The 20687-nt window shown below is 62.7% G+C and overlaps 1 protein-coding gene across 3 annotated transcripts in view; it reads left to right on the forward strand.

The window, feature by feature from the left end:
• AGPAT3 (1-acylglycerol-3-phosphate O-acyltransferase 3) overlaps window positions 1-20687 on the forward strand; it is an 83983-nt gene that overhangs the window by 26340 nt on the left and 36956 nt on the right. The window contains exon 1 of one of the 3 annotated variants that reach the window (XM_030328796.2): window positions 15409-15468. The exons of the other annotated variants lie outside the window; for them this stretch is intronic. The gene's annotated coding sequence lies outside the window, so the exon portion shown is untranslated. Of the gene's footprint in view, window positions 1-15408; window positions 15469-20687 lie in introns of those variants that run through there. 3 annotated transcript variants of the gene reach the window in all.

Genomic DNA, 20687 nt, shown 5'->3' on the forward strand with positions numbered 1-20687 from the left:
ATGGATCACAGACCTAAGTGTGAAAGCTAAAACTGTTAAGATTTACAGAAGAAAAAGTGTGGGACATTCATGCGATGGAATGCTATTCAGCCTCAAAAATGAAGTTCTGACCCACGCCACAGCGTGGATGTACCTTGAGGACATCATGCTCAGTGAACTAACCCAGAGACAGAAGGACAGATCCCGTAATGCGTCCGCTTACGTGGGGTCCCGGGGGGGCAGTCAGGCGCATAGAGAAGGCAGGACAGCGGGTGCCAGGGCTGGGGCGGGGCTGGGGAGTCGGTGTTTCGTGGGGACAGAGTTCCTGTTCCGGAAGATGAAGGGTCCCGGGGACGGAGGGCGGGGACGGCTGCACAACTTAGCACCACGGAGGTCAGTGGTGCCCACTTAAAATGGTTAAGGTGGTAACTTTTTGTTTGTGTGACCACCGTTTAAAACAAGCAAAAACAAGGGCCACACTTAGCCAGCCAAGCGAGAGCCTGGGCTTTCGCTTTGTGGATGCTGGGCTGAGGGGGTGCGGGTGAGGGGACTGCCCTGGAGAGGAGCCCAGCGCCCGCCGGGTCGGCGGGGGGCCGTGAGCGGGCTCCGAGCATACCGGCCGATGCGGAACCTGTGCGTCCAGAGGGGCCAGAGGCTGGCGGTCGTTCTCCACCTCCCGGGTCAACACCCCTCTCCCGTCAGCTGTCCCTGAGTCTGTAGGGGACAGGGACGTTGCTTTGGTCTTTCCTAGGTGTGACCTCTGGGTCCCTCCGGGTCTGTTCATTAATGAGCCATCTGTTGGGCCTCCTTGCCCGGCAGCAGGGAGGGAGGACGGCACATGGAAGGGCCCCGGGGTAGGCTGTATCCACGGTAGGCTGTATCCCTGGGTAGGCTGTGTCCCCAGCCCTCGGCTTCTCTGGGACGGGCTCCTTTTGATTGGGAGCTCGGCTCGCCCTCTGGCCAGTGCGTGGGTTTCCAGTCCTGCAGAAGAACAGCGCACCTGTGTCTCGTACGTTTAGACCCTCAACTTGGAGACCCTGGGGACAGCTGCCCCGCTGGCTCTGCCGACCTTGTCCCTTTTGGTGACTCAGGAGATGGAGGCCCGGGTGTGCGCGTGCGTGCATGGGTGTGCATGCGTGTGCACGTGTGTGTGTGTGTGTGTGTGTGTGTGTGTGTGTGGTTATTTCTGTTCCCCTGAACAGCCCTGGAGCGGGCCCGCCCCAGTCGTCTGGACATGCCGCTTGCTGGCTGCTGTGGGGGCCCAGCCACCAGTGCCACGCTTGGTGGTCCAGCCTCGACGACACTGAAGGAACCACGTGGGGCGCGGTCAGGCCTCACTGCGTGGTCGATTAATTTTCTTAAGGAGGCATGTACTTTACGGTTTTCCAAAAGGGCGTTTATTATACTCAGTCCCTGTTTGTCCAAAATCCAAACGATGAAGTTCTGGTAACGTGCCTTCCCTTCTGCTCTTTCCTGGGAGGGATGAGCTGAGCTGAGGAGCGGCCGAACCGAAGACGCCGTGCGGTCCAGGAGCTTCCGTGGGTGCAGCTGTGGGCGTCACCCAGGGGAGCTGGATCTGGGTTTCGCTAGCAGACCTGGAGTCCAGGAGTCCTTGTCAGGACACAGACCGGAGGCCCCCCGGCTTAGACGCCCAGGGGTGGACATGTGACCTGGAGGTCAGCGTGCACGTTTGCCGTGAAGAGAGCCCGTGTTTGCGTCGGGTGGTCTCCTCCTGCGCCCCGCCCCCCCGCGCCCCCAGGAATCCCAGGGATAACCGGCAGCTTTGGTGGAGGGCACTCGTCCATCCGGGCCTGAGGACAGAGCTGGTGCCACAGAGTGGCCTCCAGTGACCCTGGCCTCTCTCCCGTCCCCCTGTGTCCAACTCCCGGTGGTCGGGGACCTTCCTTTCGGGTTTCCTTCTGCGTCCGCACGCACTCTTGGGGTGATTGAGTGACAGGTTCCTTTTACATCAGTGGAGCCACGACCAGACGGCACCCCCCCGCCCCGCCTTCTCTGCGCCTGGGAGACGGCTGTCCTGGCGGGTGCTTTCTGCACAGATGAGTCCAGCCGCCGCGGGAAGGCAGCTTAACCTCCCAAGTGGTGATTTCAAGTGTGCCGACAGCTACCACGGGGTGAAAGCAAACCACTTTTAGGGTATGAGCGGGGTTGATGGAGACCCACGCCAGCCCCAGACCTTCTGCGCTTGGCGTCACGGCTTGCGTAAAATAACGTTGTCGCTGAAATACGCCGGCCCAGCCGCACCTCTTCAGTTTTCAGACTTGAGCCACTTTGTGGACCGTCTCCTTAGAGTGGAGTCTTTCATTATGAGGGCTGATTTGCTAAGTGGTGATAGAAATGTGATGTGCACGCTGACCGCTGCTCCGAGCGGCTCAGCTCCAGCATTCTGAATCCCCAAAAGGTCGTTTGCTTTTCTTCGCTCTTTATTGATTTCTTGCTGCACTCGCGGTCTCCACTGTGAAACCGTTGCAAGCTGCCCATCTGCGGAAGAAAATCAGACCGGGCTGAGGCCCAACGGGGGGCATGGCGTGTTCCTTTGCTTTGATTATCGTCTGGCGGTGGCTGTACTTCTCTCAGGCCTGGGACCCCCTCTCCCTCATGGGCGCTCTGGCCGGCAGGGCTGGACCCAGCGTGCGGCCCGAGCGTGGCAGCGGGAGCCCTTTGATCTGTGAAGCGTATTGCACTGTGCACACGGCAGGCCTGTGTCCCCGATGACGGTCTGTTTCCGGGGGAGAGGGGCCAGGGGTCACTAGCCCTCAGCAAGACCTCTCCCGGAAAGATGGAATTTGGGGAGGTCGCAGATGGAAATCACCTTGATCTCCCTCATTTCTGGGGACGGGGACCACGAGAAACAATGAGGGCTGGCAGAAAGAAAGGGGGGAGGGCGGCAAATCGGAAGCACTGTGTTTTTAGGACTGTGATGGCGGAGACAGTCCCCGGGTCGGGTTTATAACCAGGTGTCAGCCAGACTGAGATTAACTCAGCATTCACAAACAAAACAACCGTCAGGGGCGCGGTGCACATATGTGTATCTGTGCATATACGCGTGTGTGTATGTGTGTGTGTGTATATATGCACACGTATGTGTATATGTTTACATACACAGACGCACACACAGCGTACCCCTTTGAAGGGGTGGGAAAGGTACAGCGAAACCAAACACAGTACAGGCGATGTGCTCCAGCGACGGCCACCCACAAAGCTAATCAGCATCAACATCGAAATAAAGCAGACTTGACTTCACCCTCTCAAAAGACGTCCAAATACCTGATAGACACACGCAAGTGGGTATGCAACTTAGTCATCAGAGGAAGGAAGATGAAACCCCACCGGTGTGGTGTCCGTGCAGTGCCGGGCTTGACAAGGGGGTGCAGCCGTGCGGTGCTCGCCCATCGCGGTATGTGAGGTGCGCCCCAGAGAGAGCGGAGGGTGCCTCAGCCCTGCCGTGGCCCATGTGTACTGTGAACCCATCCAAGGCCCTAACGTGGGGAGGTGACTTCCTAGGGCAAGGGAGGTGGAAGACCAGGGTGCCTGCGGCTCTAGGTGAGTGGGCTCCAGGTACGTGGCCTCCAGGTGTGCGAGGCTCTGGGTGCCGGGGCTCTAGCAACAGTTCCCTCTGCTGGGTGAGGAGGAATTGTCTCTACCCTGAAGGTGATATGAGGGGGCCAAGCAAAGGGCTCAGACTTTGGCCACGTTGTGTCTAGAGGAGGCAGATAGCAGGCAAGCTCTGCTCTTTTCCTGAAAAAACCAGATCTTATCGGCGTCCAGGGTAATGAGTTAGACTGTTGTTACCACCATAGAGGCAAAAGGTTGGAGCCTAATAAGCAAGCAACGTAGCTTTTCCTTTAGCCTCTAAATTCTAATTATGAAAGTAGTACGTGCTTGGAAAAGACGAACACAGAACCAAATGTAACACAGAACGAAATCATTCTTTACTCCACCCCAGGTCCCCCTCTTTTCCCTGGCTTGTGGTTGACCCTTCTGGAACTTGTAACCATTCTTGCAAAAACACACATACGCAGTTTCTGCAGACAGGTTTACACACAAACCAATGGAAGTCTTACTCTACACAGCTGCACTTTGTTTAGAAAACTTCCTTTTTATGTGTGTTCTGGGCGTGTGTGCATATACATACGTGCGCACGCGCCCACGCGTTGCAGAAAACGTCTGTGTGACGGTTTCAGAGCACAGTGACCCCGTTATCAGCTTATGAGGACCAGAGGGTGCTTTTGAGCCTTGAAGTGTGTGTGTGTGTGTGTGTGTGTGTGTGTGTGTGTGTGTGTGTGGCTCAGAAGGCGTGGCAGACCTGGTGTACCAAGGGGCTGGCTGGGGGTCAGGTGACCGCAGCGGAGACAGCGTCCGTGAAGGGTGACGACGGGCCTCGGCGCTCCGCAGCGTCTGAGCCCCGCGTGGCCCCTCGCCTGGCGCCCCGGAGGGTGGACTTTGTCCCCTGCTGCCGTGAGCGCGCTTTCCATTCCTGTCCGTGGCTGGTGCCGTTTGTGAGTCGGCAGAGATGGGCAGGCAGGCTATAGATGGACAGAGACTCTGCTGAGCAGTGCCTGTTTTCTGGAACATTCCACACCTTGTTCCTCCTGTTGAAACGCACAGAAGGGAAGGTGTGCAGGTTCACGTGCATTTGTTGACCGGGTCACAGCGTTTGTTCGCTGAGCTGCCTCCCTTCCAGTGCAGCAGACGCGGAAACGGGGCTGTCGGCCACGAGGCCACCGTGTCGGGACACCTGGCCTGCTGGGCCACCCCTGTCCCTTAGAGAATAGAACTAAACACTGAGAGCACCTCGTGAGCTGCTGTGGGAGGGAGTAGCAGCTGTTTGGCTTACCCCAAGGGCTTCTGGCTGAGACAGAAGGAATGAGGCCCGGGCTGCTGGGAGGAGCGGAGGCTGTGGCCTCGAAACGGCCTGGCTCCCGGCATCGCCCGAGGGTGTCTCCCACTCACCTCCACATGAATCCTCGGACGCGGCGGGATGGAGGCGGGTGGCCGGGCTCACCTCTCCAGCCCCAGATGCTGAAGCGCGTCCCAGCGAGCAGACGGCATGCACGTGAGGCCGCCCCTCGTCTTGAGCGTGCTTTGCTGTCCTCCTGGGCCCTCGGGAAGGAAGGCGGACGGCCCTCAGGGAGGCGCGTGGGCCGTGGAGCAGAGCCGGGGGGAGGGGAGGGGAGACGTTGCACCTCCGGCAGCGGCCCCGGGGCCTTGTCGGCTCGTCCAGTCGACGCTCCTGTCATCTTGGACAACGGAAGCCACTTCCCTCTTTCTGGGTACGGCCCTTGTCGTTTACTGGTGTGAACAGGCAGCTGAGGTGAGTCCTCTGGGGGTCGGAGCCTCGATGGCGGGTGTCCTCCTCTGGGGGTCGGAGCCTCGATGGCGGGTGTCCTCCTCTGGGGGTCGGAGCCTCGATGGCGGGTGTCCTCCTCTGGGGGTCGGAGCCTCGATGGCGGGTGTCCTTAAGCAGCGGCGAGCGGTGCTGACCTTCATCACCTGCTTCTCCTGAACCTCATGCAATTATCACGTGGTTTTCTTCCTTGACCTCTGTTGTCAACTGTTAGATCAACTGATTTTCCATAGTAAACCGTTCCTGAGTCCTGGTATTCACAAATCTGGTCAAGATGTTTTTTTGTGTGCTTTTGTGACGCCACGGCAGGAACTGCTTTGCTGACGTGTATCTAGGGAGCACTCCACCTGTGTTCATGCGCTCAGCCTGTTGGGTGACGGCATTTTGCCTCGTTCCTGGTTTGCTGGAACGTCTCTAAGCGTTTCTCCATGGACCACAGTGCTGGGTTGGGGGCTGAGACATGATCACCTTACAGGGAAGCATATAATGGGTATGTAGGATTTTTTAAAAACTTATTTTGAGAGAGAGAGAGAAAAAGCGTGAGTGGGGGAGGGGCAGAGAGAGAGAGGGAGACACAGAATCGGAAGCAGGCTCCAGGCCCTGAGCTGTCAGCACAGAGCCCGACGCGGGGCTCGAACCCACGAACCGCGAGTTCATGACCTGAGCTGAAGTTGGACTCTCAACCGGCTGAGCCACCCAGGCACCCCTGTATGTAGGATATTTTAAATTGGCTCTTACTTTATTGGGTATTTTTGTCAGCAGTGAGGTTGAATTTTGTTAAATTATGCACCCCCCCCAGCCGGCATTCTTGTTAAGGAGCTATAAAGAATTTTATGAATAGATTTCATAAGATCAAACCACCCTTGCATTCATGGAACAAATGGTCATGACATATTTTTAATGTGCTAGAGTTGGTTTGCTGATAGTTTTTCCCAAATTTCGTATTCACAATCAGGCTTGCCGTGGTTTGAGAGGGTGCACGTGCGCATGTGTGACCGCGTGTGTCGTGCGTGTGGGAGGTGTGCGTGCCGCACGGTGCATGCGTGCATGTGCAGACGGAACCCGGACGGGCCTCTCTGGGTTCTGCCGGGAAGTCAGAGGGGCGGGTCTGCGGGCGCAGGGGCCTTTAGGCTCCAGCGGGCGTGCCGCCCCCAGGCCGCCCGGCACAGTACCCTAGAGAGGTTCTAGAGAGCCGGCCAGGGGCACGTCCGGTGGCGGGAGGATGGGTTGCAGAGGGAGAGGGGGGAGGAGCAGGTGTGGGAGGCCGAGGGTGAAGGGCCCAGCGGGCGACTGGGCAGCGTGGGAGCCTAGCGGAGACTCAGCCACGATCCCCGGGGGCGACGGTGGGCGGCCCCGCTGGTGTGCCCGGATTCACTTGTCCCCGCGGCGCTGTTGGGGTGAAGGGCGTTCAGGCTCAACCCTTCCCGTGGCGCAGCGAGGACAGCCTCACGCCGGGGCTGGGCCCGTGGTGGGAGGCGCAGACAACAGGCACGTGCACCCTCGAGCTGGGGCCAGTCAGGGGCCGGGTGACGTGCGGCCGAAGGCAGGAGGCTGGGCCGGAGCCCCCTTTTCTGTGCACAGACGGACACGTGCGGTGGCCCCCGCTGCGAGCTGTCAGCAGGGCCGTGTAAGGGTCCTGAGCTCCAGGGAGGCGTCCGGGAGGAGCCAGACGGGCTGTGACGCCGACGTCTTGTGTGTCCTAGATGTGACGTGTACATGCCGCACGCACGCCCGCAGACACAAGCACACGCGGCCGTATACGCTCACAGAGCGCACTATACACAACACGCACGCGCACGCGACACGACACCCAGAGCTTGAACAGAGATCTGAAACCATTCGGCAAACGTTTCCTCTCAGTGGCGGCTGCATGGGCGTGTGAGATGTTGCATTTCTGCGTCTGACTTTCTGGAATGGAAAACATGAGCGCGTGCCGCTAGAGGGGAGCTTCACTGAGGGCTCCGGTCCTGGGGGCGGAGCCCTCTGCGTGGTCGAGGGGCTGCTGGGGGTTCTGGCCCAAAGCCAGCCCGGCGCCCGGTGCCAGCGGACCTTGGGTGCGGTGGCTTCTCGCACGACCAGCGGGGGGTGCTGGGGGGCCGTGTGTGGAGGAGCCTGTCCCTTGTCGGCGTGACCTGGGCCCCAGGGCACCCTGAGGGTGGGGGGAGCCTCTGCCTGCGTGCCTGTGCGTTCCCGAGGGAGCCACCTCCTGGCGGTGTTACCTGGTGCGAGAGGAGGGGGCAGGGGAACAGGGGTGCATTGGAGGAGGGACGGGGTCCACTGTCCCTGGGGGCCGTGCTGGGCACAGCCTCCTTGGCTGTCTGTGGACAGGAGCTCAGACCCAGGATCTGTTCCAGTGTGGACCTCGTCCTTCTGGAAAGGACCTGGGGTTCTGAGCGTCTCCATGTTCACGAAAGGGGGGATTCCCACACAGCTCAGGGTCGTCCTCACCGATGATGCTGCGCGCGTGTGCTGTCTGTTAGGCACACGTTCGGTCCGCGTGCAAGTGTGGTAACAGATCCACGCAGGTCAGCTTTTCTCCCGTTAACAGCGAGCCCGGGGCCAGGCAGGCTCCCTCTGACCTCACTCACAGCCTGCAGCCTCTGTGCTGCTGGTCATGGCTTGCTGGTCTCCCGGGGGCTGCTTCCTCCTGGCCATTTCATCTGCATTCCAGCAGGAAGGACCAGAAGGGCACACCTGGGCCCTTACTGCCTTTTGAAAGCTCTCCCCAGGCCCCACCTAGTGGCCTCCCTGTCCCCTGTCCCAGGGGACTGGGACCTTCCCTCCTTGGCCGCTGGTGACCTGCCTGGGCCGTCCTGTTGGTACAGAGGCGAGGGACAGTGGATGGGGGAGGGGCAGCCCACTCCTTCCCACCTCTTGCCTCGTGGTCAGTATTCCAGGACCTTTGACCCGGTTTGATAGGAAGGGGCATCCCGGCCCTTCCCTCCTCGCCGTGCTCGGCACCCAGTTCTGGTTTTCAGCGTAGGGGGTGCTTCTCAGGTCCCGGCTTTCAGTGTCTCTGAAAATAAGAAAAAGGAGAAGGGCACAGCCACCGTCTGGAGCAGGACTGTTCCCCGACTGGTGCAGGTCCGGCTGGACGTGGGCAGCGGCAGCCCCGGGCCACCCTGCTGGCTGAGTCTGCCTTCCTGGTTACAGAGTGTAGGTCATGGGTGAAAAGGACATCCCTGGAGACCCCGCCTCCCGGAGGCTCCTGATGGGGAGGGGCTGCAGGCAGGATAAAAGCCGTTGGCTCCGTGCACACCCGCCGCTTTCCAGGGACTGCCCTGCACGTCCGCCAGCCCGCAGGTCACAGGTAAGGGCGCAGCGCCTGCTCTCTGGTTGGAAGGAGGTGCCGCGGCTGCCGGGGACCAGCCGGTGTTTGGGCTGCACCTCAGACCCCTCCGTCTCCGCCTCTGCACCCCGCGGGCTCCCCGAAGAGCGGGGCGGGGCGTGGTTATTTCCCCGGGGAGCCCCCGCCTTGGCCCTTCCTGCAGGAGAGCTGGCGGCCAAGTTCTGACCCTGAGCTGCAGGGGAGGGCAGACAGATGTTCTGATGCGACCTGTCGTCCGGCCCCCGCCGGTGCCTGAGACTCGACGCTGGGATCGGTCAGGCCGCGAGGCGGGGGGATCTCTGAGCCGGTGCTGTCTCCCCGGTGAGGGTGGCCAGAGGCTCTTATCTGCCACAGACGTCGCTGGAGTAACAAACAGCAGAGCGCGACGGTCCAATGTCCGATGCCACGGCTCGCACGTGGCCGCTGAGCCCTCAGAGCAAGGGGCTGAACTGAGAGGCGCTGAGAGCCGGCACACGGACTCCGGAGGCCGGCAGGGCAGGGGCGATATCGCGGGTGGAGCGGGGGGTGTTTTGGCCGCATTGGGTTAAGTCACACCATTATGTTAACTTCACCTTCTCCTGTCACTTTTTTCAACGTTTGTTTATTTTTGAGAGAGAGAGAAGGAGGGCGAGCAGGGCAGGGGCAGAGAGAAAGGGGGACCCAGCACCCTAAGGGCTCGGAGCTGTCAGCACAGAGCCCGACGCGGGGCCCAAACTCCTGAACCACAAGATCACGACCTGAGCTGAAGTCGGACGTGTAACCGACTGAGCCACCCAGGCGCCCCTGTCCTGTCACTTTCTAACGCAGCTACGAGAGCGTTTAAACAACCTGCACAGCTCACTGTTGCCCCCGGGGCGCCGAGGAGGGTGACCTGTAAACTTGGCCCGAATTGCACTGCCTCTTTGCTCTGATCGCCAGCGGTTGTGAAATCTGGAGAATTCTTAAGTAACATGCTCACCGAGAGACGAGGGGGTAATTAACTGTCACTTCTGCTTTCGTCAGCCGAGCAGGCTGCTGCCTTAACCGACAGGCTTGCGCACACACGGCCGGAGCCAGTGGCTCGGGGGGGGGGGGTGGCGGGCGCTGGAGCTCGGGGCAGGACCCGAGGTACCATCTTGTTTGGGATGCCTGCGGGTGGGCTCCAGTCTGGCCGAGAGCAGACACCCACACAGGGAGTGTGTGTGCGCGGGGACCCACGTGGGCCGGAAGTTCTCATTCGTGGAGAAGAGCGGTCGTGGTCCTCCTGGGGTCAGTCTCTGAGAGCCAAAGTCCGTCGGAAGCAGGGGCGGGTGGTGCAGAGGCAGAGCTGGTACCTGGCCAGGGGTCCCGGGTGGCGCGGGGTGGGGGCTGGACGGCCCGGCCAGGGGTTCCGGGGCTTTGACGTCGGCCTCACCCTCACCAGGCCTCGCCCCAGGCGTAGGAGGCAGGAAGTGAAAACATTTGCTCACGAATTAAGTTGCCTGCCCCCTTACATCCATCTGTTTATTTTGTCGCCAGACGTCGATTACTATTGCTGCCGCCTGGGGTGGGAAGGGGGTGCGGGGACTGTAGGATGCGGGCCGCCGCGCTGGTCCAGAAACGGCTGTGGCCAGTGGGCCGCACGAGCTCCCACGACAGCACGTGGGAGACCAGGTGTGGGCCCAGTAGAGCAGGGGCCTGGGGGTGCTGGGGTCGGCCCTGGCGGTCAGCGCGCGCCTGCCCTGGGGCCCTCTCGCTGGAGGGGTCGCCGGCCCCGGGCTGTCGTCTGCGTCACCCACGGCACGCACAGCCGGGGGCACGGCATCGGTGACCCCAGCTCTGGCTTCTTCACGGAGAGCGAGCGTTCACGCTCCCTGGGACTCGGGGTGCTTGTTCTCTCCCTTGTCACGTGTTCCTTCCCTCATGTGACGTGACCGCCGGCCCCTTGTCTTTACAAGTGTTGGCGGAGGACTCAGCCCGACGCTAACAGGAATGACGGCCTCTCCTTCCCTGTTTTGCACAGATGTCTGCGTAGCTCTGCACGGTTTAGTGAGTCTGTGCAGCTACAGGGGCAGCTCCCCGGAGTGAGTCTGGGCCCAAAGAGCCAGCTGTCCCTGAACTTGTCACTGCAGGCGGGGAGACGGCGGGGGTGTGCCTGGGCCGGGCTCTCCTGGGGCAGGGGGCCATGGGAAGGGTTTCTGCTGCCTCCCGGAAGCACGTGGGGCCGTCGGTGAAGACACGGGCCACCCAGAGGCTCTGCTGCGGCAGGTAATGTGAGAGCACGTGTTCCCCGCCCCCCACTCCCCCCCCCCCCCAACCAGCAACAGACGAGCTCAGACCAAGGTGGCTGCCCCGGCCCAGGAATGGCACTGAAATACACACCCCAGGGAGGGAAGTGCCCCGCGGTAGACGGAGACACGCACGGCCGGCTTGTGCTGGGAACCCGGGGCTGGCGCGGGGTGTCCTGCTGAGGAGAGGAACCGAGCGGGCAGGAAGGACACAGCCCCTCGACCTTGCGGGACGAGCCTGGCCGTCGGCTGGCCCTCTGTCTGAGCTGCGCGTTCCCGACATCACAACACAGCGAGGGACTCAAGTCTTTTGTCCCTGGTCTAGAGCGAGGGCCTCGGACGGCCAGACGGGTGCAGCTGCGTGGAGGCAGAGAAGGCTCACGGTCAGGGTGACGAGAGAAGGCGGGGCGGCCTGCAGCCGGAGCCGGGCTTCCCTCCAGATGAAGCTTGTTTGGGGAAGCACTTTGGAGGGACCCTGTGAGGGCGTGGCTGCTTCGGATGCTCACCTGCTAAGACAAGATGGGACCTGGACGCAGCCCCGGCTGTGAGCTAGCGACGCTGTCTGGGGGGAGGGGGTGGGGGGGGAGCTGAATTCAATGCCAGGAGATGAGGTGAAAAGCCAGTTTGTCACCAACATTCTGCAGAATGTCCCAATGCTTCTTGATCCCAAGCCCCAGAGTCAGACCAGGCGGGCGTTCCTGCCGGCGGGGGCAGCCGCGGCCCCCAGCACACGCTGGGGGAGGCTCAGAGGGTGGTGGTGAACGGCAGCCCTGGGAGGTGACAGGAGGGCCAGATGCCAGCCCCCGGGGGGCCGAGGATGCGCGTCCACCCACACGGGTGCCATGGCCGGTCCCTCAGACCAGCAGGCAGCAGGGCGGGCCGGGGACGCCCACAATCAGAAGTCTGCAGAGGGGGCTGGAGGCTTTGCATTTTGGCCCCAGAGATAGGGGTGAGTCAGCTGCCTGTGGAGCGTTTACAGTGGGTGCAAAGACGTCTTTTGAGCAAAGGTGGGCAGGAGTGTGCTTGAGAGAAGGTCCCTGGTCACCTGGCGTCCTGGGAAGGTGGCAGAGGTGAGCCGCCTCCAGCAGCTGCTCCCGACAAAGAGCCCAAGGGTGGCACAGGAGGGGTGGCCGCGGTCGAGCGTGGCGTCGGGCGAGGCTGCCAGTCTCCCTGCTCACAGCTGGTCTGTTCGGGTCCAACGGGATTTGTGGGCACGGTTTGCGTCGGTCCAGACGCGTGGCACGAGGACAAGGTGCCGGGTGCTGCCGGGCTCGGCAGACCAGGCAGGGCCGTGAGAATAATCTCTTGTGAAGATACCGTCTCTCATAAGACTTACAAAAATCAACTCATTTTCCAGAATAAATCTGACTTCTTTCCCCGGTTCTCTGCTGCAACCCGACATCCGAGGCCCGGGCAGCTGGAACAGGGAAGGGCCACAGGGGCACTTGCGGGGGCTGCGGGAGGTGGGGTGCCCAGCGGGGTCTCTGAGAACCCCTGCAGCTGGGGACCTGGGCAGCCGTGAGTCCCTGCCTCGTGCCGGCTGTCACACCATCGTCCCTGCCGTCACCTGCCACACAGCCGGCGGTACCTTCCGCTGGAGGCCGCTTGAATAGAATCCCGCGGCCCAGGTGGCTTGTGAGCCACAGACATTGGTTTCTCACGCTTCTGAAAGCGAGGAGTCCAAGATCAAGGTGCCGGCAGGTTCCGTGTCTGGGGAGGCCCCTTCCTGCTTCACAGCCGGCAGCTTCTCTGTATCTTCGTGTGGGGGAGGGGCAGGGGAGCTCTTGGGGTCTCTTTGAGAAGGGCACTGACCCCACCACGGGGGCTCCCCTCTCGTGACCTGATCACGAGGCCCGAAGGCCCCACCTCCCTGTGCCGTCACCTCGGTGGTCAGGTTCCAGCCCGTGCGCTTGCCGGGGCGCAAACCCTCAGTCCCTAGCAGGTGGCGCCGGGCCGGAAAACCGGGGTGGGGCCACTGTGTCAAGTGCGAGCCAGAGTTGGGAAAGTACAGACATCAGAAGACCAGCCGTCGGCCCCGGGCCTGGCGTGGGACGAAGGCTGACCTCCCTTTCACGCCCTGCCTCTGCCTGGTTTCACATTTTACAGCAAGAATGTCCTACCGTACCCCGCCAACTTACAGAATCTCGTTAGGGCTCCAGAGCGGGGGTGTTGTGACTTCACACGTCTTATTTGCAGGCCTGGCTGTAGAATCCCTCCAGGGAGCACCCCTCCCGCGGCCGGTCTCCCTGCGGGGCCCTCCGCTGCCCTCGTCGTGAGCCGTGGCAGGCGCCGCTCCTGCCTCGAGCCCGTGTTCTCAGCCCTGGGGGAGACCGGCCTTTCGGTGGGTGCGATGGGAGAATGGGCGTTTCCGGTTGGCTTGGCGTCTCGGTTGTTGACGACACAGTCCCTGCTCGTGGAAGCGGTGCTTTGACGGGTACTTGGCCTGCGTTAGAATCCTGACTCTGCTACGTGCTCGCCGCGTGACTCTGGGCAGGTGGCTTAGCGTTTCTGTACCTCAGTTTCCTCATCTGTGAAATGACTGTCATGAGAGCTCACCTCCTGAGGGTGCCACGAAGACTGAACGAGCAGACGGACACGGGGGCATCGGGATGCCCCGTGACAGTGACAGTTATAGACAGCTGTCACCCTGCACGGGACTGTGAGCTCCAGCTGGCGTTAGAGCATCTCGACTGCAGTTCCGGAACTCGGGCTCCTGCTCTGGGCAGCTGGGCGTGGCAGTTTCCCTGAGGAGAGAGTCAAGTCCTCTGCAGGGAGGGGCAGGGAGGGTCGGGGGCTCAGACCCGGGTGCTCGCGGGTGCTCCGGCCACCTCCCCGCCCCCCCCCCCCCCGGCTCCGTGCTCCTGAGAGGGACATGGGACAGCAGGAAAGCACACCTCTCTGGAATATGTGTGGGGAAACGGGAAGGACACCCAGGAGCCAGCTCAGGAGACCAGCCTTCCTGCCACCCAGCAGAGCAGCCTGGGGCCCTTCCCCCTGGGCCCTCGGCCTGCCCCACACCGTCCAGCCCCCGGCTGGCTTAGAGAGGTAGGAGGCCGGGGTCCAGCCCAGCTTCTCTCGTCCCCTTTGAGCCTCCCCCCACCCCACGCCCCCAACGGCTATTCTACCCCTGGGAACAATAGGTGCCTTCGATGCAACCGTGTCCGTATTGCCACCATCGCCTGGAACAGCGGTGCTCTGCAAACCGGCTCCCGTGCTCGCCGGGTGTCAGAGAGACCAAGCTGGCACGTCGGGCACACAGACGGAGCCCCTGGGCACTCCCCGCGCGGGCGCTTCCCGGTTCTGTGCGCTGACGCCCGTGTCCGCGGTGTGCGGAGGGGACGCCGGGCCAGCCGCTCCTTTGTGCCAGCCGGGGTGTTGTTGCTTGTTGACCAGACCCCTTGTCCCGGCAGGTGCCTCAGTGCCGTGTGCACATCTCTCCGCCCGTCACCCGCCCCTGGCCTGTAGCTGCATCTCAGAGGCTGCAGTTACGAGCACAGCTTGGCAACCAGTCCCAAGTGCAGTCTTGAAAAGATGAGGGCACTCTCATTTTCCCGACGCCCGGTGCCCGAGGTGGCCCAGGGCCAGCGAGCTGCGTCACGTGTCCCCGGGAGGCTGAGCAGGGCGACCCCCGTGTCTCAGACCGGCTGGTCCCCTCCAGGCCCGCCCTTCACAAGCGAGGCGCTCCCCAAGAGTGAGGCGCTGCCCCAGGACACCTGCTGCTGGACGCCCCCGTGCGTGGTCACCCCGACCCGCCTGTGTCCACACCGCGCGGTGACCACAAGCTGCACAGCGTCTGGCACAAGAGTTTCCGAAAGTGCTTCAAAGCACTTGAGATTTGGCCGCTGGCTTCCCTGTGTGCACACCTCAGGCTGTTTACCCGTGTTTGGTTTGCATGGTAACCCGTGCTCCCCACGCGTCCCGGTGTGGATTGGAAGGACACTGTCAGCCTCCCGGGGAGCACCAGCCTCACTCCTGGAAGCGCCACCGCCGGCTCCTTGACCCCAGGGTGAGTCGAAGCAAAGAGGCTTGTCACGAGTGGGCCTTGATGTTTGCTCCCCACCCCACCCCCCCGACTTGTTCGTGTATTTAAAGCTGCGGGAGACAGACCAGGTTGAACACGGCCCCACCGGCCTCCCCCAGGCGCCCGCGGCCAGGTCCCTGTGGAGCAGCTGGCATCCGTCGGTCGTGTCCTGCGAGGGACTGGAGGGCACTTGGCTGGCTGGTGCTGGGGCCACAGCGCGGCCTCCTCCTGCGTCGTGCCGGGACCAACAGAGAAAGCTCAAGGAACTCAGAGCCTTTCCGAAGAAGGGCTGCGGAAAGCGGCGGGAGCCCGTGCCCAAGCGGTCAGCGGGAAGGACGACGCCCCGGGCATGAGAACGAGGTCGGGGTCGCGACTCTGCCAGCAGGAGGGGGCCCGGTGAGGCCTTGTGGGGAGTCTTAAGTGAGGACCTCTGGCGGCTTCTCTCCCTGTTGCTCTAGAGTGCTGTGTAGCTGGCATCCAGAGGCTTCTTCCCGGGTCTGAGGCCGAGCGAGATCTGGAAGGCAGGCCGGTGAGGTGGTGCATTCCCCGAGCACCTCGTTAACCTAACACGCGGACGATGGTGTGTGTGTGGGGGGGGGGGTCTCACTGCCGGGGCCAGCGTGTCTGTGAGGCAGGGCCCGCAGCACAGTGCTTGGTCCCCAGCATCTTTCCTTCCGGAAGCTGCACGTTGTGGCTGCTCTACTGGGTGTGGAGGCAGCACGGCCTGAGGATCACCAGTGTCTTTGGTGACGCGTGGGAAATAGTGATCAGCCGTGATTTAGCTCGCGTCGAGGCGTGGACACATCAGGACAAGCGCCAGGATGTGCCGTCCCGCCCCTGGGAGCGGCCGGATTCACTCCTGGGGGCCTGAGGTGGAACTGGCCACGCTGGGGGCAGCGGGGCGCTCAGAGGGCTGCGTTTCGGACCCCAGGCTGCCAGCTCTTTGGTGATTTGGGGCAGAGGGACTCAGAGCTGCAGTCGTGCCGAGGGCAGAGCCGTCGGGATCGCCGCGTGGTTGGTCTGCGGTAGCATCTGTCGCTTGGGGTGGCCTCGGCGTGTGTGTGGGTGTGGCTTCATGCACGTGGGCAGGGCCCCCCGTGGCCCCTCACCAGTGTGTCTGGGCGTGGCCCGTGTGGCCTCTCTCACACGACACTGTTAGCAAGCACCCGATTCCGGCAGGTTCCACGTGGGGTCCCCCCTGAGGGCCAGGACTGCAGGAGCTGGTGGCAGGGGCTCCCGGTTTCTGTGTGGGGTCAGGGTGGGCCGGGGACGGTCAGAGCTCTGCTGGCGGTGAGCACAGAGAACAGGACGGGGAGGCTGACGGGGAGCGGGGAGCCCAGGGCTGGCTGTGCCGCAACCCCCCCCGCCCCTCCCCTGCAGGGATGGGGGGATTGTGGGTCCGTCCCGGAGGATGGAGGGAGGCACTGCCCTCGGTGCGCCCCGGCTTGCCCGCCACTTGCCCTCCCTGTGGCTGCGCTTGGCGAACTTTCTGGCGGTCGGCTCTCTGATCTCCTTTCTGTCTGGGCTGCGGTTGGTGGGTTCCTCGTTTGCCGGAGCCCAGCAGGTACCGGACGGAGGAGCGTCTGGCTGTCGCCGGGGGCTCCACGGGGCCCCTCCGGCTGTCCGGCCCCCTCCTCACTGGGCCCCTGATGGCCCCAGGGTCAGCGGGGGTAGCAGAGAACCTGCCCTGGGACCACACGATAACAATCACAACATGCTTGCCGTTGCGCGTGGCCCCGTCCCAAGGGCGTGGTCACCACCAGTCAAGCAGGGGGACTGGAGTGTGCCGACTGACTGCACGGGGAGAAACTGTTTCCTGTGAGGAAGTGTTACAGAGTTTTAAAGGATACTTTTCCCGTGGCTGCTCTCAGCGCCAAGAACTCCTGCCAACACACGCTCTTTCACCCTTTTGGCGGAAATCACTAACGTTCAGGCGCAGGGAAATAATCCGGAGACTACGTTCCCGTGACGCTTTCTTGTGCAATACGTTCAAATTAGCTTTGTTCTCCTCAACCTAACGAGGAGGTGTGGAGAACGAGAGCCTCGAGGGAGGGCGGTGGCGGGGGTGAGGGTGGGGAGAGGGTGCGGGGAGGGGGGCTGGGGGGCAGCTCCCGGGCCTGGACGGCGCGGCCCCCGGTCTCAGGGGCTGGAGTTTGGGAGGTGTGTCTGGGGGGCTGCGGGGGCAGCCGGGAGGGGTCTGTGACCCACTTTCCACTCAAGACGAGTCATCGCGGCCACGCCCCGGAGGTCAGGCCGGAGCGCCCAACGGAAGCCTTTCCCAAGGAGGGCAGGGCCCGTCCGGCCTCACAGGGTCCTCACGGGATGAGTCAGGGCCACCTGCCGCCCTGCACGGAGACCTTGGCTGGGGGGTGGGCCTCACGGCCCCCCAGGCCCGTGTCCTCACGCGTCACACACCGAGGTCCCCCACGGGCTGGTTCTGCGGACGCACGTCCTGAACGGCACTCTGGGAGAGGAGGGCTTTCTTTTCGTGACCCATTGGAGAGGCGGTGGTCTGGGCGCCTGGCAGGGAGCGGCACTTCCAGGGCCCCGCCGTCCCGGGAGGACGGGCACGGCTACATTAGAGCCAGTCCGCCAAGGCCTCCAGCACCCGGGATTAAGGACTTGGAAAAGCCTTAGCCAGCAAGGCGGTGCTCAGGACAATCCTCTGAAGCCCCTTCCAGTGGACGGAGTGCAGGGTAGTGACCCGCCTTCTCTCCTGAGATGTGTCAGGCCAGAAGCAAGATGACAGATGCTTCTAGAAGGAGCCTTGCAGTGACCCATCCAGAAGCCCCAGAACCTGCCGCCTCAGGGTCCCACGGGAGTTCCTGTGCTGCAGACTGACTGTGGTGCCCGGGGTGGGGGTGGGGGGGGGGGAGGTGCAGGGTGGGAGCGCTGGCCCAGTCTCCCGTGTAGGAGAGTGACAGTAGTGACTTCACTTCCCCCTGGGACCGCGCCCTAGGCCCGAGGAAGGTTCCCCAGCCAGAAGAATCCTCAAGACGCCCTCATGATCAAATACCCCCCACCCCACCCCCACCTCGCTTCCTCAGGTGTCTGCTGAGGCCTTCTTCACTGGGAGCGGGTTTCGTGGGGTGACGCTTCTGTCCTTGGGCCACCTGAGCTCGCCTCAGCCCCGTCACAGATCCCAAGTCTCAGGGAGACGGGGGAGAGGCGCACACACACCCCCACCTTCCCTCAGTTCCTCCAGCACAGGCTCCCCAAGAGTAAGACGTGTGGCTTTCCCCCCAGGAACCTTCCTCTGTCGGTAGCTGTGGGCTGGGACCCGGCCCCGAGTACAGGACGTCTGTCCATCACCTGGTGGCCCAAGCACGGGCTCCCCGTCACTAGCTGACCCCACGGCCCCGCCCCAGGCCGCGCTGTGTTGGGGTCGTGCCATTGTGGCTTCGGAGAGGTGGGGGAGAGATGGTGTGTGCTTGTGGGCCGCTGACCTGCGTCCCGGCCCAGCCCCGTGACACCAGCAGCTCCCGGTGGCTCCCGGCAAAGCTGCTTATTGGATTAGTGGCCCCGCGGGCCCCTGCAGCAGGTGGGGGGAGGCTGGCATTTAGGGAGTCCTGTTTTCGTCTGGGCTGCTCTGTGAGGCCTGCAGGGGCCTGGGGCGGGGGGAAGGCGGCGCCTGGAAGTGTGTGTTCCCCTTGGGGCTGAGCAGATGGTCCTGGTGGCCCCGGCCCGTCGGACACGGGAGCCATAGTCTGGACGTAATCCCTCTTCCTTATCCGCCGGCCAGGGGCTGACGCTGCTCAGGCCGCTGGTCTCCTTCTGTCGGACTTTCACGGGCACAGGCTTCCAGGGGTCCGAAGATGCTGTCCAGCTACTCAGCCTGCCTTTTCTCGGGCGTGTGCACGGCCCTGGTCGCCGTGGCCCTGGCCTATTACTTCTACTGGTGAGTACGGCCTGGCGGGCTCTGGGCCGTCCCTGCGCAGGGGCCCCGGGCCTCGCTTTTCTTCCGCTTCCCCTCCTGTTCTCCATGTGCCACAAACTTCCCGCTTGGGAAGGGGCCCTCGTGGCCGGCAGGGAAGTCGGTGTCAGTCCTGCCGGTTGTGTCGGGGCTCAGCCCAGGGAGATCCCACCTCGCCCCGCCGCGAACGTGTCTCTGGGACGTTCTGGGACATTCCTGGAGAAGGTTCCGGGGCCGGGCGCCTGGCGCCAGGAGCAGCTCCGTCAGCTTCCTGGTGCTCCCCGACCTCTTACCCCGCGGTGGGTGCCGGGGGCTCACGGGGTGGTCCGTTGATGAAGTAGAAAGTGGTAGTTTCCATCACGGAGAGGCCACCCCGCTGTACCCAGGCAGGCTGAGCTGCTTTGCGGTGAGTCACTCGCAACCGTTTCTGGCTGTCGTGACCCGCGCGCGTACTGGTTCTTGCTGGGAGGTGGGGAGTCCGAGAGGTGGTGCTGACCCCACCGGCCTGGGGTTCCTGAGACTCGGGTCCAGCCCGACCCCACACCAGGCCGCGATGGTGAATGGGGCGCGTGTGCTCCAGGCCACCTGTTTCCATCTGTAGAATGGGAAACCGTGTGCCCTGTCTGCACGTGACCGTCTGTAGCCGGGGCACAGGGATGGGAGCCATCGGGTGGAGCCGGCCCCCGCCCGGTGCTGGATGTGGTCAAGGTGGCCGTGGGGAGACCCGAAACCCCAGGTCTGTGGCTGACTTCATTTTTTAGGGCCAGAAAATGGGGTAATTTCCGGTGAAGAGACATTGAGACGTTGGCTCTTGTGAAGGTTCTGGCCCAGATTAGTTTTGTTTTCTTCAGCACACGGTCTGGCTGGGAATTCTGTTTGCCCGAGGCTTTCCCTTCTGTTGATCCGATTATCACTTCTGTTCTGACGATGTGGAGGGCGCTGCACACGGTGTGTTCGGGGGCTCCGTGCCTGCGCGGCCCCTGCCCTGCCGTCCAGGACACGAAGGCCCTTTCCTGCCCGCTGGGAGCTGGGAGCCCCTTCCTCCCCAACTCTGTATCACTTAACCGTGCAGAATGAATTTATGCCCGGGAGTTATTTGCATTTTAGATCTTACGTGAAAACGATTGATAGAATTTACAAAGAGTTACACGGGACCACAGAAAGGTAACAGGGGTGAGTCAGGGGAAGAATCGGCCCAGGTGAGGGAAGGAAGGACTTTTGTCCCCTATTGAAGGAGCTCCGGGTCTTGGCCAGGTGGTTCCCCAGACCTCGCTGGGGCCCCCAGGGGACGAGTGATCACTTACTTTCATGATAAACTTCCAGATGCTCTCGGCCAGGGGAGGGGTCCACCAGCCCAGGGGCGTGTCGCAGCAAAGGTGCCCCCCTCCCCCCCCACCCCTGTCCTGGTAATCGATGGCGTGTGGAGGCCAGGAGAGGAGAGGCAGCTCGTGTGGCTCTGAAGGCTGGCCAGCTGCGGTGTGCTGGCAAGGGCACGGGCTCCCCGGGTCCCCTCGGTCCTGACACTTGCCCCAGCCACTCAGTCGTCGCTCCATCCACACGTGGACAGAAACCCAGACGGAAGAATGTTTTTGCAGCTTCTTGTGATCTGGCTGGCAGAGTCGAGCAGCCCCAGCTGTGCCCCCGTCCCCCCGCCCCCGTCCCCGTCCTTGTCCCCCACGCTCAGAACTGGGAGAAAACATTGAGGTTTTCTTGCCCTGGGTCTACAGAACGGTCTCCTCCCCAGTTTGTGCTGGGCTTAAGTGCTGCCTTTTCGGCCGCCAGTCTCCCCGGGCCCGGAGTCCCACCCAGACTGGTGTGCGCTCAGCCAGCCTGGG

The sequence above is a fragment of the Lynx canadensis genome, chromosome C2, assembly GCF_007474595.2.
Source record: "Lynx canadensis isolate LIC74 chromosome C2, mLynCan4.pri.v2, whole genome shotgun sequence".
NCBI classification, from domain to species: Eukaryota; Metazoa; Chordata; class Mammalia; order Carnivora; family Felidae; genus Lynx; species Lynx canadensis.